Below are 16,747 nucleotides of genomic sequence, written 5' to 3'. Positions count from 1 at the left end.
GGAAAGGACTGAGTCCCACATGTTGTCTTCTGACCTCTACCTGAGTGTGTGGCACATGCACAAATACATACACACACACCCTGCCATAATAAAAATAATAAACAAACAAACCTAGAAGCACCCAGCATAATAGAGGAACAATATACACAAAACAAAAACAAGAACAGCAGCAATTTCTCAAGAGAACCAGCACAGAATGTAGTAAAGCAACTAAGAATTTTATGCCCAGTAAAATATATATTTCAAGATGAGTGAAAGATCTTTTTCAGACACACAAAAATTGAGTGTTTAAAGACTCAGCCGGGCTGTACTACAATAGAACCTTTAAGGAAGCCTCAGACCACGGGAAAGAGATGATACAAGATGAAAATTTAAAATGCACAAAGGACTCGTCAGGGAGCTGAGAACATGACCACTGAAGAAACGTGTAAGAATTGTCTCTAAGGTTGCAGCTCTTTAAAAGACAAATGACCTATCAGCAAGAATAATGCCTGTATTCTCTGAGGTTTATCAAATCCATCTAAATCAAACACATGGTTATAGTTATTTTAATTATGAAGGGAAAATAAAAGGTGTAACTAAGGTTTTTATTCTGTATGTGAAGCAGTATGGTGTCCCTTGAAGATAGATGGTGATGATTGGAAGAATGATATTAAGTATCCTAATCAGTACAAGTAACAACACATAGGACTACAAAAAATGTATTTACTACATCATCCAAAGGAAGGCAAAATATGAGGACAAAGAATATTTGAGACAAACAGAGATCCAATAGTAAGATGATAGGTTTTAAACACGACCAAGAGCAGCGTTCACACTAAATGTAAATGGTCTAAATACTCCAAGCCAAGAATTGAGAGACAAGATTTTTAAAAAAAAAAAAAAAGACCAAGCATCTCTCTTTTTACAAGTTCAATCCCTAGCAATGAAAAAATTCAAAACACACACACACACACACACACACCATTTTTAATGTCTGCTCTTTGAAAAATGGTATTAAGAGACGAGGAAAAGGTATCAATGTTCATAAAGGCTTAATTTGCCATCATCCCAAATCGATATGTCTGCCCTTCAACAGGAGAACAGATGATAGAGATGTGTCATTAGAGCAGGACAGGACTCAGCAATAAAAGGGAATGGGCTACAGAAATAAGCAAGAGCATGATAAACCTCAAAACAGGAAAAAGAAGAAAATAAGCAAACAAATAGCACCATGCTATTAAAATTCTAGGGAAGGACCTGAGAGTTGGCCTAGTGGTTAAGAGCACTGACCGCTCTTCCAAGAGGACCAGAGTTCAGTTCCCAGCACCCACATGGTGCCTCACAACACCTGGCTCCAGGGGAATCGGATGCCCTCATCTGGACTCTAAAGGTACCACATGCACACGATGCAGAAATGTATGCAGACAAAATACCCATATATATAAAATAAAAATAAATCTCAAAAAATTATAGGGGATAAAAAGTAAATGAATTCATCAAAACATAGGACATAAAGAGAAGGAAAATAGGCTGGAGCACATGGGTCCCCAAGAAGTTTGGGGTGTCGGACTTACTCATTACCTTGATTGTGGGGCCTGTTTCTCACATGCATATATATGACAAAACTTATTGAATCATACAATTAAATATGTGTAATTTAGAGTATGCTAATTATACCTCAATAACCGTGAGAAGATGAAGAGAGGGAGGAGGAAAGGAGGGGGGGTTTCACTCACAAGCAGCACACACTACAGTGCTGCTCCTGAGCAGATGTCCCCTGCTTGTGCTTTGTTCATAGGGAGGCTATAAATGAACGTGCACTTGGATGTGCACTTTCCTTGTGGAGAGTGTGCACTGACCCCAAGAGGTGAAGGGAGAAGCCAGAGGCTCAAATTTGCAACCCTCAGCCAACAGCTTCTGCTACTCAACCGGAGGGTGACCGTGCACACTCTAGCTCTACTTACGCAAGAGACCACCTTTCTCAAAGCCATCGGTTTTCTGAGACACCAGAGACCAGGCTGGGTGGGGTGGCTCTCATCCCAGCACTGGAGAGGTGGAGGCAAGAGGATCAGGAGTTTAGGAGATGGAGCTACATAGTGAGTCAGAAGCCAGTCCGGGTTTCATGAGGTCCTGGAGAAAGAGGGAGGGGTCCAATTGCTCTATTCGTCTCAAGAAAATCTATGAGGGAAAAGGTGTAGTCAGGTGCTCTAACAATAAAAGGGGTTAAATCCTAAATTTTGTTCCTATTATAAACCCTCTCATATGAAATACGTTGGCTTCATTTCTCATGGCTGTGACAAAATACCTACTAGGAGTGACTTAAAGGAGTAACTTGTGACTGGGCTCATGGTTTGTGAGGGTGCTGTCCACCATGCCAGGAAAGGCAGCAGAAGCTCTGGCTGAGGCTCCTCGTGTGCAGGTAGAACACTGACGCTGAGGGCCTAAGTGAGTAGAGCCACCTTAGAACCTGCAAACCCCGAGTCTACAGACTCTATACCAAAAACAACTGACAGTGTTAATACGATACAGGATGGGTTCTTGCTTTGCTTGTGCATTGATTTGATTTGTTTTGAGACACATTCTCACTATATAGCCCTGGCTAGCCTCAAGCTCACAGGATCCACCTGTCTCTGCCCACTGAGTACTGGGATCAAAGGTGTGCACCACCACACCCAGCCAACATGGCTTCTTACATCTGTGTTTTATTTTTGTCTTTTAACAACTTGTTTTCCGCAAAGGCACACATGGCCTGTAGTGAAAGGGGGAAGCTCATATTCTCCTCTTTCGGAATCACCTTCATCGTGAAGACGATGCTGGAAGCTGAAACACTTCAAGTTCAGAGGCAGGAGAACTGCTGTTTTTGAGGTCCTGCAATGTGACCATCTTCCCAAAGTTATCTGAACACCTCTAGCAACAATGCCCTAACAGAAAACGGGATGAGGGGCCCATGACATTTTCACTTCCAAATAACATCAAGTTATTGGCAGAAGATGACATGACTGTGAGTCAATCAATCAATATTTGTTTCTCCAGGTGTTCTGGGGATGTTCTCTCGTTCTGTTTTCTGGGATCCCTTGGCAATAAAATTCTTCAGGGGAAGCCTCACGGTATCTGAGACTTTTTTTTTTTAACATGCCTTCATTTCCTTTCCTGTTAGGAGGAATGCTAGCTGACTATATAAATCTGCCCCTCTCTGTTTATCCTGCAGTTGCCTGTCAAAGCAAATGAGCCTGTTTTGCATTAGAGCCTGGAAATTAAATTGTGGGAAAGTAAGTCCCTTTGCTGAAGGGAAGCCAGAGCACTGTGGCTCCAAGGCCCAGTGGAGCCAGAGCCCGCACATCTGCAGCAATCACACAACCTCACACTCAGAGAGAAAAAAAGTGTTTTGGAAGCACAGTTATACACCCAAGGAAGCCAATCACCTCCCTTAACTATAAAAACATCTGCTTTTCAAATCGCCGCATCAAGATTGGGCCTGAGAAAGCTAATTCTCTCTGATGCTGTTAAGGTCCTTAAGACGATCCATTTCCCGTGAGCTTCCTTTACTACTAGGTTATAATCTAAAGTGTGACATCTCGGAAAGATGATCCCTTCAGGTGCAGAAGGCATCAAGGTAGGTACTAGTGACCCATAATCTAGACCTCCCTTGTTTCCCAGACCCCTCCCACGGGCCGTGGGTGAGCAGCAGGAACATTGCTTAACACGCATTACGGACTCTGAACTGATGTGTGCCTGACATATGCTACCTGTTTCAATCCACGCACCGCTAAGAGGCATTTATTTCTGCTCATTTTATGAATGAGTTTGGAGTCGGGCAGATGACTCAGTGGGTAAAGGGTTTGCCATGTGAGCACTGGACTCTGGATCCCGCTACCTACATAAAACCAGGCATGATAGCACATGTCCACAACCCCAGTGCTGCCATGGAGAAGGGGACAGAGGCAGGAGAAGCCTTGGAAGTTCATGGGTACACATCACAAACAACAGAAGAATTTGTGGCCAGTGAGATGGCTCAGCAGAAAGAGGCCTTCAGCTCCAAGCATGGTGACTTGTGTTTGACCCCTGGGAACCACAGGCGAACATAGAGAAACAAGCTGGCCTGTAACCTCACATACACTGTGGCATGTGTGTCCTTACACATACATACACTCACTAATAGTAACAATGATGATGATAAATTGCTGTGTGAAGATATATGGCTGTGATTGACTTAATGAATAGCCAATAGTTAATCAGGAGGTATAGGCAGGCCAGAGAGATGGGAAACAGAAGATGAATCAAGGTGCAAGAGAGAAGCCAACAAGACATGGAGGGAGCTGAACATACAGAATGAAAGGAAGGTAAAAAGCTGCATGGTAAAATATAGATGAATAGAAATGGGTTCACTTTTGTTATAAGAGCTAGTTAGGAACATGTCTAAGTGATAAACCAAGCTTTCATAATTAATAATAAGTCTCCATGTCATTTTTTAAGCTGGCCCAAAGAATAATCCATCGACAATAAATGAAATAAAATGATTTTATAAAAAAGACTGTTTTAAACAAGCTGAAGGTATACAGAGAGAGGGAGAGAGAGAGAAAGAGATAGAGGAAGCTTGCCTCGAACACACAAAAGCTGGGTTTAATCCTGAGCACAACATAAAGTGCACACCTGTAATCTTAGCACTACTGAGGTGGAGGCAGGAGGAAGAGAATTCCAGTTATCTCTAAGCTACTTTGAAGATGTGAGGTCCTGGCCTGGCCAGCATGAGCTACATTAAAGGCTATCTTCAAAAAAGAAAAGAAGGAAGGAAGGAAGGAAGGAAGGAAGGAAGGAAGGGAGGGAGGGAGGGAGGGAGGGAGGGAGGGAGGGAGGGAGGGAGGGAGGGAGGAAGGAAGGAAGGAAGGAAGGAAGGAAGGAAGGAAGGAAGAAAGGAAGGAAGGAAGGAAGAAAGATTGTGTTTCAACTAAGTAACTTGTGAAAGAAAGATCATTACTTTCCCCAAGCTTTTCCCATTAAAATAACTGTCGGGGATCAGCCTCAACAAAAGTACTTCTAACCAGAGTAGAGGCATGAGGATTAGAAATATAGTAAAGAATATGAGGACGCAAAGGAAAAATAATAAAATGGAGAAACATATAGTATAGTATCTGCAGGGAATTCCAGTGAGTACTGAAAATCACTCGCGTTTAATTTCCAACTGCTTAAAATACCCTGACCCAAAAGGTAGGAGTAAGACAAAAGACTGCATTAACATGATACAAGGAAATAAACTTACCAATTGAAGGTTATGGGCCACATCCATAGTTAAACATTCTGTTGCTAGAACAAAACAAAGTCACGCTCACACCCTAGACCAAAACATTCTATAGGCAGTGGTTTACAACCATAAAATTATTTTTGCTGCTACTTCATAACTGTAATTTTGCTACTGTTATGAATCATAATGCAAATATCTGTGTTTTCCGGTGGTCTGAGGTGACCCCTGTAAAAGAGCTGTTCGACAGCCCAAAAGAGTTTCTCCCCACAGGTTGAGAACCACTGGTTTAGACAAATTAGTGAAACCTTCTGCGCCTCAGTGGCATAGAAGTAGACGCTACCGTACATGGCCATGGCTTCTCTGAAGATGAAGGTAAATAAGAATTGGAAGCAGTGTCCAACACACAGTAGGTCTGTCCCCTAGAATGGCCTGGAGTGCTAGCATTGCTCACATATTCTACCCCGTTACGATCAAACTGGAAATGTCTTCATCGATTCGTGCTTTTGGATGCTTCACTGTTTGGGGAAGTTCTAATGACTTTGATTGTTGGGGTGTCGTGTGAGACTTTTCTTGGGAAGGCATGAAGAAATATCTACTCACTCAAGATAGAAAACTGAGGACAGACCATAAGAAACTGGAGGTGACAAGTGTTTGCTCTTTCTTGAAGCCACAGGGTTGAAGTAGTTTGTTATACAGCAATAGCTGGCTAATGCACTGGAATGACTGAATGAGGCTATAGCTTGTTAAAAGATAAAGTTTATGCATCTCTTTGATCTCTCTCTTGCTCTCTATTTCTCCCTCCCTCCCTCCCTTCCTCCCTCCTTCTCCACATACCCTCTCTCACACACACACAGAATGCCTCTCGCACAGGAAGAGAGATGAAAACAGTAACAGTTTCTCAGAGAGGAGGCTTTACAGTAATACCAGTCCAGTGACCACGTGCCCATTCACGTGGGGGGAGGATCGTGTCATCTATGGAGTCCAGAACTCCACCACCAACACCATGAGTCTGGGCACCTGCTCTTAATCCAGCTACAAATCATTGAGCAACTTGGCATTTTCAGTATCCATATGCAGACCCCCAGTGCTCTGCCCCCTCCCCGGGTGGATCCCCACCATCCCACCATCGCACCATGCACTCTCTTTCCCCTCCTGGCTGCCCCTGTCACACAGCACACTGAAAGGGAAGCCTGCAGACATCTCTCATGCAGATTCCGGCTTTTTCCCTCTGTACCATCTTTCTCATATTGGCGCGGGGGAAGATAGTAGGCTTAATATTTTTGTTATTAACAAGACTGGAAATGGTCTCAGGCCTCTGCTACCCTCAGGGTGACATAAAAACAAATCACCGGCATGTCTACCCAGTTCTGCTGCTCCATACGCCGCTGTTCTAGAAAGGTTCCAGACCAGAGAGAAACCCTTGACTTTTCTGCTCCTGGGTCCTAGAGATAGAAGAAAGGATCAACCTCTCCTGTCTTGACTTGGATGCAGGTGTAGATCTGTGAGTTGATGACCGTATATTGGTGGCTCCTTTCTCTGTGGCCCAGGAGCTGGTGGGGCAGTGACTGGGTCCCTTGTATTAGGAATGTCATGTGCCATTAGCTAGATGCTTTATTGGGTAAGGGGCTTACAGTCAAGCATAAGGGCCTGAGTTCCATCCCTGGAGCCCACTTATATTGTAGTGATGAAAATGGTCTCTATATTCAGGGACAGCAGAGACATGGCTTAAATAGGGCCTGCTGATGCAGTCAACAATTGTTTTGTCAGTAAGGAGGAGGAAAGAACAGGTATTGTGTGGGCACCTAGCTTTGCTACCACAACCTTCATTTTAGAATTTCCATATGTAAGAATTTGGGGGTGAGGGGGCACAAAGAGACCCAAATCAGAGGACGCCCATCACAGCATGGCTCGCATAGAAAACCAATGGCTGAGTATATATGTTTAGCTGATACTGTTAACGTCTTCCTGAATCAGTTAGCTTGGTGTTGGCCATTCAAAAGCCTAAGACACCCTCCGAGATCATCCCTGGAGCTGGAGGGCTGCGTGGTTCCTTCCTCACCCACTCCCTTGGTAAGTCAGAGCACGGGGTGCCTAGAGATGGTGCAGTGCACACCTAGAGTCCTTGCTCCAGGAGACTGAGGCAGGTAACTGGCGCTCAAGACATCCTCAGCTACTCAAGGAGGTCAAGACCAGTCTGGACTACATGAGCCCGTGTCTCAAAAATGAAAAATGAAATCATGAGCCCAGGAAACCCACACTTAAGACAAGACTGGCCACTCAGATCAGAAAATAAACATGCAATCACAAACGCCAGTTAGAATTAGACAAAGTCGCTTACGACAGCATCGACTTGCTGTCAGTGCTGTTTCGCTGCACGTAGGGAAAAAAGGCAAGCTGAAGAACATTATATGTAATGTGCTCTGAAATGTACAGAATTTAACGTGACTGCCCGTGAATCTGCTTAAATACATATGTCAAAAAGGCATCTAGAAGTATACAAGAAAAACCATTAACATTTGTTTTTATTGGTTACCGTTTCATCTTTTTTTCCTCTATTGTTTGAAGTAAGAAAAACACGTCTTTCTTTTATGACTGACTTTTGCTTTTTTTACTTACAGTGGTTCATGCCTATGGACCCAGCTACTAGGCGGGGGACGGGAGGTCTCCAGAGCCCAGGAGTTCAAAGGGCAGCCTGGGCAACACAGAAGACCCTGACAACATCTCCATCATCCTGGCACAGCATTTGCTACCCCAAAACTTCAATTTTTAAAGAACTGAGTAGAAGGCTTAGGTTCAAGTCCAATTCGGCTCCCATGAGTCCACTTAGGTGAACCTCCACCCTTGGATGTTAATCTACAAAATGAAGCTTCAAGTAAACACTAGAGCTACAGTGTCCTGTGAGGGACAAATGAGTGTAGAGCCATTCTGCCCGAGTTCTGAATCTTCAGCGACTATTTACCACTGTTATAAATGATAACACGGAAAAGCATACAAGACGTTGGATGGCCACAGACGGAAACCAGTCCATGATAAACGGTCCTGTGTTACACATGATGTCAGAGCTGGAAGAAGGGGCAGGGTGCTGTGAAATGCTGGCTTCCAGACCAGACGTGGCTACTGTACTCAGAAATTCACGGGAGCACAAGAGGACGCAAGTCCAAGCCAATCGATACTCCAGCATGGACTGGAGAGGGGCTCATGAGGCCCCACCCCTCCCTGGGGTGCTTTCTGCTGTTAGTGGTTGCCAGAAGAATGCCAGTCAGTTCTCTTGAGTGGTGGAGCCGCTGGCATGAGGCCCATGCTCTGGTAAACAACCCCACACCCTACTCATGAGAGCCACTTTCATGGAACTCAGCAATTTCATATTTTAAAAAGGACATGAGAGTAGGAAGCGGGGAAGCAGGGCCCCAGGGAGGACGGGGAGGATGGAGAGAATGATGGAGGGGCTATGGGAAATGGATATGATCAATATACATCATACATGTATGTGAAATTATCAAAGAATTCTTTTATTTGCTTGCTTGTTTGTTTGTTTGTTTGTTTTTTGAGACAGTGTTTCTGTATATAATATCCCTACCTGTCCTGGAACTAATTCTGTAAACCAGACTGGCCTCGAACTCACAGACACCACCTGCCTCTCTCTCCCAAGTTCTGAAATTAAAGGTGTGCACCAACACTGCCTAGTCAAAAACTATTTTAAAGTTAAGTGAAATGCTGAGATCCCTGGATTTTGTGCTCATAGCTACGTTCCTACGATGCTTCTCAGACTATAACTGCATGCATACTGGAAGCTGGAAGGGGCTATCTTAGGGGTACAGGGGACTAGAAATCTAATCTGTGAAAATCTAAAGCCTGTATTAGACCTTGGGTGGGCAAATAAGAGCCTAAGAAAAGGAACCTCCTCTCTTCCAGTCTTGCTATAGACACAGAGAAAACGAGCTGAAATGGAAACATTTGACCGAAAGCATCCATCACCTTGCTCCTCAATGGTGTCCCCCCAAGTCACCACCATGAGCGTCCCTTAGAACCTCCACACCCACCTGATCAACATCGGTAAGGTCCAAACAGCTCAGAAGCACTTAAAAAGCGTAAGAGGCACTGCTCTGGAAAGTTCCCTGAGACCTCAGGCTGCAGGTGTGCAGAACAGGTTCTAACTAACTCAGTCCGGACATGAGAGGGTGATGCACCTGTCCCGCAGAGTCAGCATTGTCTGTCAATCACCAGTGGCTTACTGTGACTGCTATGGCTCCATGAGGAAATTCATCCTGTCTGGTAGTCATGGTTTGACCGTTTCACAGAACTAATAACCTCAGAAACTCACATGACAACCACCAAGCTTTCTTCTAGACGCTTCCTCTGTACACTGTACCCCTAATCGTGGTAGCTATGAGGACGGAATGAGCTCATCTGCGAATGTCTTACTACAGTGGCTGGTGCTTAGTAAGCAGGAGCCACGAGGAGGGACGGCCTGAGTTAATGAGATTTCAGCCAGCGAACTCTACGTTATCTAAAAGTGGCTATGGGCTGAAGACTTCGAGTGCCAGCCTTCACCAACACCCAGAATATTTGTCAACCCTTCTCTCCCATCAGCCCATGCTTTTGTTTCAAATGAAAATAAATGTTCCTCCTAGCTTAAACAAAATAGAATTACATAGGTGATTCAGCTGTCCTGCGTCAAATGTGGGCCTCCAAAGCCTCACATAAATGATTTTGGATTTCCCACTGTTTTGAATTATCTCTGCCAATGCCCCCCTTATTGGCAATGATGACTGAGTGTTAACTACATTGCATGCAATTAAATTCAAAATATTTGTGCAGCAATTATATGGATTCATCAAACCTAATGGCGCAGTCACGATTTCATGTGTGCTCATCAGTACAGCTCAGAAAGGGGGAGGGGGGAAATTGGCATATAGAAATACGTTCCTGCTGGCTGACAAGGAAGCCAACACTGTCTGGCGGCCTCGTATTAGCTGATGTCTATCGACAGTAAACAAAGAAGATGATGCTCACGCCATCGATCGGGTTTTATATAGTCTTCATAGAGATCAGATACATCAAGGAGGTATTTGTTCAGCAATCAATGAATGAGCCATAGTTAGCCTTTAATTCTGTTTACACTTGTATTGTCTTTCTTCTTGTGTGTCTGTCTGTGTGCTTGTTTGTATGTGTCTGTAGGTATATGTACACACGTGTATGAAGGCTAATGTCAACATCAGGTATCTTTTTCAATCAATCCCACCTTTCCTTTTTTGAAGTCTCTCCCTGAACCAGTTTAGCTAGACTGGGTGGCCAGCAAGGCCCAAGGTTCCCCCTGTCTCTGCCTCCCAAGCGTTGGGAGGCCTGGGCTACCCACCCAACTGGTGTTTTTAGTTTTGTTTTGTTTTGTTTTGACAAGGTCTCACTATTTAGCCCCATCTGGCCTGAATCTCATGCTATAGACCAGGCTGGCCTTGAATTCTGTCTCTCTCTGCCTCTGTAGTGCTGAGATTAAAGGTGATTGCCACTACTCCTGGCTAACCCCCTGGCTTTTTACATGGGCTCTAGGGACCCAAACTCGGGTTCTTGTGTCTGGAAAGCAAGTGTTTTGACCAATGATGCTGTCTCCCTGCACTTCTTCCCTTTCCTATTCTGAGATCTTCCCAGCCGGCTGGTTTGGTTTGGTTTGGTTTCTGCTTATTCCACAAATGAGCCCAAAGCAGCAGGCACTGTGGCTGTCTACCCTCACCGTCAACCTTTTAGTTTACCAGAGCCTCTGATGTTCCCCATCTCAAGCCTCCCCGGGGACGGCACAGCTCTCCGCGCTGGTGGCCCCATGAGTTAACTGTAGCAGAGAAGGAGCTATAAAAGGACGCGGCCCCTAGATTTCCCAGAAGCCCTGGGTCGGTTCTAGCGTGTGTATACGCAGGTCCTCAGGACGCCCACAGGAAGACATCCCCTGTTGACATTCCTTCATTTCCTGCCTCAGCTTCCCCAGGCTTTCACCTGGGCTTCCTAGGGTCACCTTCCAAGGAAATTAATTCCCTGTGCCCAAAGCCTTGGCACTGTATTGGCTTTGAGGAGCGACCCTGTGACCACAGCTCCTTTTGTATAAGACTTTGACTCACTTAGGAAACTCGGGGGGTGTCAGAGACAAACTCTGACTGTCACCTTATTCTGACTTCCCAGACTCCCCTGGAGCAAAGACAGCTTCAGAGTCTTTGACATATGCCCCCCCCACACACACACACACATACAATTAGTTAATTAATTAAAAAATTAAAACTGGGTCACAAACCTCCTCCTAGGCAAAGGTACCAGGGGCACTGGAGAGCTGCGTCCAGTTTCCATGCTCCTGAGTGAAGTCCCAGTTTCTACCACAGGTGTTTCTTCTTCTGGATGACACCAGTCCCTTCCACTGGCCAATCCACCTCTTTTCCTGATTTCTGTGGCATTCTCACGGTCTGTGAATTGTCTAGCAAATCCTTTCTCTGCTGACCCAAGCCAAGGTTCGTTTTCCATGACAAAACCCAAAGGTCCATCTACTACAGTGTGTTACATTCTCTTCCTGTAATAAAAATGACAAAAATATCCCTGACAACATTGTCTGTCCTGGCACCTTCTGGAGACCCTGGATTTCCATCGGGAAGACTCCGATCAATGATGAAGCACGGAGTCAACAGCCAGAAACTAAGACTGCTTCGAAGGAAGAGTTAAGCTGTGGAGCAGTCTTTGTACGGTGTGAATATGCACTACTCTGATTGGTTAATACAGAGCCGACTGGCCGATAGCTGGGCAGGAAGAGATGGGCGGGAGAGCCAGGCTGGGAAGATGCTGGGAAGAAGATGGGCGGAGTCAGAAGCGTTGAGAGCCAGATGCAGACAAAGCAACATGGGAAGTTCACAGATGAGGTAAATGAGCCTGGGGCAGCACCTAGATGAACACAAATGGGTTCATTTAAGTAGTAAGAGCTGGCTGGAGACAGCCTAGGCTAGCAACAGAGCATTTATAATTAATAATAAGTCTCCGTATGGTTATTCGGGAGCCTGGTGGGGCAGAAAAGTCCACTTAAAGAGCTACAGAATTAAACTTTAAGTGGGGGAAGTAGAAAGATGGCTTAGCGGTTAAGAGCCCTTGCTGCTCCTTCAGGGGACCTGGGTTCTATTCCCAATCCCAACCATCTGTAACTCCATTTGCAGGAGATCTCATGCCCTCTTCTGGCCTCCACCAGGCACCAGGCACACACATGGTGCATATATGTACACACAGGCAAAGAACCCATACAAATAAAAAAAAAAAATTTAAAGAATGGTTAAAGAAAACCGTGTACATAACTTCCATGCTTTCTATCTTAAATGTATCTATCTTGTCTACAGAAAGACGGCATCTTTTTAGCAAATAGCTCAGGTGGGTCTGAGGCCCAGGAGTGCTTCCGGAACCTCCCATGGGATCCTGGAGACCAACAGTGTGACTGACTGAGGCACTATCCGGCACACACTGCCCATACATCTGCACTCAGTCCAAACGCTGAGGCTGATCAACACAGAATCTTAATGCACTAATTTTCACACAAATTTTGCTGGGAAGAGACCCAGTCTCTGTTGTCCAAAGACTTTGCCATGTGCGCAGAGGCAAGCATCAATATATCGACATGCCCGGGGAGTTTTCTCGACAGGTACTAACTGCCCAGGGGCGAGGTCCTTACTGTGTCGCCTCTTCTAACACTCCCCCAGCTTCTCTAGAATATTAAGTACAGGCGATCATACGCTCACACTGTGGTTTTTATTTCTTCTTTAAGATACACACACAAACATCATTGTCAGTGTCAGAAATCTAAAAGTGTTATAGCATTCCACACCAGGATACGTTTAGGGCACAAGGACAAAGGTCACCCTTTGCGGAGTGAAAGGTCACTGTTCTCTTTAAACATTACCAGGTTCATCTTTCGGAGCTAAATGCTCCCTGCCTTTTCCCAATTTTGGCATCTTCCCTTTTTCTTTCTTTTTTCCTCTTCCTTTTTTTTTTCCTTTCTTTTTTTTTTTAACTTTCCTTCCCTGGGCATGGTGCCAAACACGTAAGGAGGTGACCCACTTTATCAATCTATGATAATCTTTTTAAAGCCTCTGCCATTTCAAACCAATTTATTTTATATGGCATCTTCCATTAAAAAATTATCTCAAAATACTTTGTCGAAAAGCAAAATTATGATAAAAATGGTTTAAGCATTTAAAAACGTCTTGGTTGTGAAGATCAAGAGTTAAGCACACTTTAACAACCTCCTGTAAGTTCAAAGCTCTTAACGGAAGAGTTTCATCATTCTGAGAAATCCTGATTTAAAGGACAGGGGTGGGGTGAGACCTGCACTTGGGATCAGAATGTTTGGAGCAAGAGAGACACTTAAACGCTGGAGGGAGGACACAGCATCACAACACATACAGATCCTGAAGCCATTTTGGTCAACCCCGTTCTGATGACAGAGTTAACGCTCCCCCACCCAAGCAGTGCACCTGACCCTCTAAGATTCCTCTCCTGTGACTCTGCTCTGGTCCCTGCATCTCACTCCCCCTGAACCTCCCTCTCCCTCAGTTGCTATTTCTATCCCCTTAGATTTTCCAGCATCTTCTATCTGTCCTTTGGCTGTACCCCCAAAGTTTGCTTTGAGGAATATGTGGCAATCCAAACTGATGCCAGAACTCCCCTCTCATCCACATCTTCAAGGCCCCCACTTCCAGTGGGGACCCCTATTCTTGCCAAGCAAAGTATTTTTGGTGGTGTGTTCTCTAGTCTTGTTCGGCATCCATCCTCCCCTGCTCTGCAATTTGACTTAAGATCTCCGGAAAGCAAGGCCTCGTTCTCTGGTGCTCATGGATTTTGCTATGTTTGGTCTGCTGGCTTTGTCTGCGGTGAGAGGCAGGTTTTTGGTTTGTTGGTTTGGTTTAGTTGGTGGTGTTCCCATTTGTGTTTTGAGAGATCTCATAGCCGAAGATGACCCTGAACTCCTGAACCTCCTCCTGCCTTCTCCTCCCAAGTGTACGTGTTTTAAATCAGGTTTGCCTAGAAATAGAATTGGACACAAGACCCTATTAGAGATTTATTTCTATTTCCCTGGTTGACTGGTTCAAGACTGAGCCTTCTATTTAAGTCACTTTGGGGTTTTTATTTCCCAACTGCCGTTTGCTAACTGGCAGGATGTCAGTCAAGAGTGGAGACCCATAAGCCCTATGACGCCAGGAGTAACTATCAGAGGCTTCGCAATCCACCGGTCTCTGCTGCAATCAGTATCTCAACCATAGACATCTCATAGACAAACAGACATAACTGCACTTGACTGACAAAAACAGACAAGCATTTGACCTGGAAACCCAGTCTGCCTCTTGTCGACAGTGTCTGGTGGCATTTTATAGATACCAGCTCAAGGGACGCACCAACCAGAGAGTGACAGGTGAAGGAGAAAGACGAGGCAGTTCTGGTGGTAACATCTGAGGAGCAAGCTCTAATTCTGGGGTAGAACTTCCTCCACGGACATTTGAACATAAGCATACAATGGCCTGGACAATGTACCTCTCAAGATACCCACATCCCAGTAACTGAAACCAGCAATGTTCCCTGATGCAATCAAGAATAGTTTTCAGGTCTGAGTAAGCTGAGCCTGAAGAAACAAGGAATCTCAACATGGAGAAGACAAGGGCATGGAATACTAGGGTGGAGGGATATGGCCACAAGGAAGGCCAGTAGTCACCAGAGGAAGAGATAAGTGACCGTGCCCAGCCTTGTCAACATCTTGACTCTGGCCCAGTAGCACAGAGTTCAGACTTCCTGTCCTCCACTACCGTAGCGGGCACGTCTATTGTCCAAAATGGTAGCTATCAAGGTGTTTTGTTACCACGCCTCTAGGAAACCAACAGAGCCCGTGAAAGTTTTAAATCGTATTTGTACATGTAATCACTGAAGTTGGGCTTATTCCCCTTGTTTCAACTGAATGTTTACATTAACATATAACTGATGGGTTTCGTGATGACATTGTCATACACGTGTCACCATGCTTTGTTCTGACCCGTCCCCTCCCTCACACATCGTCCCACATCTCCTCTGCTCCTTTACATACATGTGTGTATGAGAAGGCCATGATGAAATCCATTAAGTACAATTAATATACGCTAATAAAAATAAATACAAAAAAAAGAAATTTTCTCACTTCCTAGGAGCTGGTTAAATAATAGGAGCTTTTGGAATTCAGAGAGGCTCCTCGCTGACAGTAGCCAGCACACACATCACTTCATCTTGTGGTACATTCTCTTTGAAACCAACTTTCTGATCTAAACTTTCGGGCTTGGAGATGGCTTAGTGGATAAAGCCTGTGTGGGGCGAACACGAGGACGGAAGGTCAGATCCCAAACGTTGCTGTGAAAACTGTGTTCAGGAGCTGGAGATGGCTCGGCCATCAGTTTCTGCTCTTTCAGAGGACCTGAATTCAGTTTCCAGCACCTACATCAGGTAGCTCACAACCGCCTATAACTGGAGCTCCATGTGACCTGACGGCTTCCTCTGGTCTCCGGTTCACACGCAGCATGCACTCACACAGACATGCACACATATACACAAATAAAAATAAATCTCTTTCTAAAAACAGACCTAAGATCTGGATGACGCGCAAAGTCAAATCAAGGTTACACAATGGAGCAGGTGCCTCCAATGGCCTTTCTTTCAGATTCAAACATGATCGCACAACCTTCCCTTCCAAATGCGTGAGGCAATTTAAGCAGCTGAAAGTCTAACTTAAACTCTTGGGTAATCTTGGATTTGTCTGCAAGTGGGAAACCCAGATGTTTGGGGACTAAAAGACGCATCTGGGAGACATGAGATGGATGGTCCAGATGCCAAGCACACAAACATATTATTTCTGCTCAACACACACAACACAGGAAAGCTTCAGAAATGGGAGGATGTCTTGGTTTACCAGAGAGAAGGGGGAGAAGGCTGAAATGTGGGGAGTGTTTGGCCTAGAAAATCCCTGAGATGATGGGTGTCTTTAGGGAGGAGGCCCTTTTAAACTGGCTTTTAGTTTTACACACACACACACACACTAAATTGAAGCAGGAGTGTGCCCAGGCACAAGATGAAGCACAAAGAAGCATCAATACACCCAGGGGTTGGGTTGTATGGGTAGCACACAAGTGACATTTGGAAATGGTCAAATTATTCTTAAAGATGACATTTATAAGGGAGTTATGGGCTAGGGATATAGTTCACATAGTTCATGTATAAGATACAGAGGGCTTATCAAATAGGCACAAAGCCCCGGGTTCAACCCCCAGCACTGCTGTTGTTGTAATCCTGGTACTCCAAGGTCATCCTAAACTACATGCCTTGGCTATGCCATGAGTTTGAGGCCAACCTTGGTTATATGAGATCCTGTCTCAGACAAAGGAGGGGGGTGCCCCCACACACTGTCTCTAGCGAACCCATCACAGACCACCTTCCCTGAGAGGAGAGAACAGGCATTCGCTGTGCTGGGCCACACGCTGGAGACTGTCGCTGGATGCCTGT

The sequence above is a fragment of the Alexandromys fortis genome, unplaced genomic scaffold, assembly GCF_014885135.2.
Source record: "Alexandromys fortis isolate MF-2015 unplaced genomic scaffold, M_Fortis_MF-2015_v1.1 scaffold_81, whole genome shotgun sequence".
NCBI lineage: Eukaryota > Metazoa > Chordata > Mammalia > Rodentia > Cricetidae > Alexandromys > Alexandromys fortis.
Note: the sequence above shows the minus strand (reverse complement) of the source record.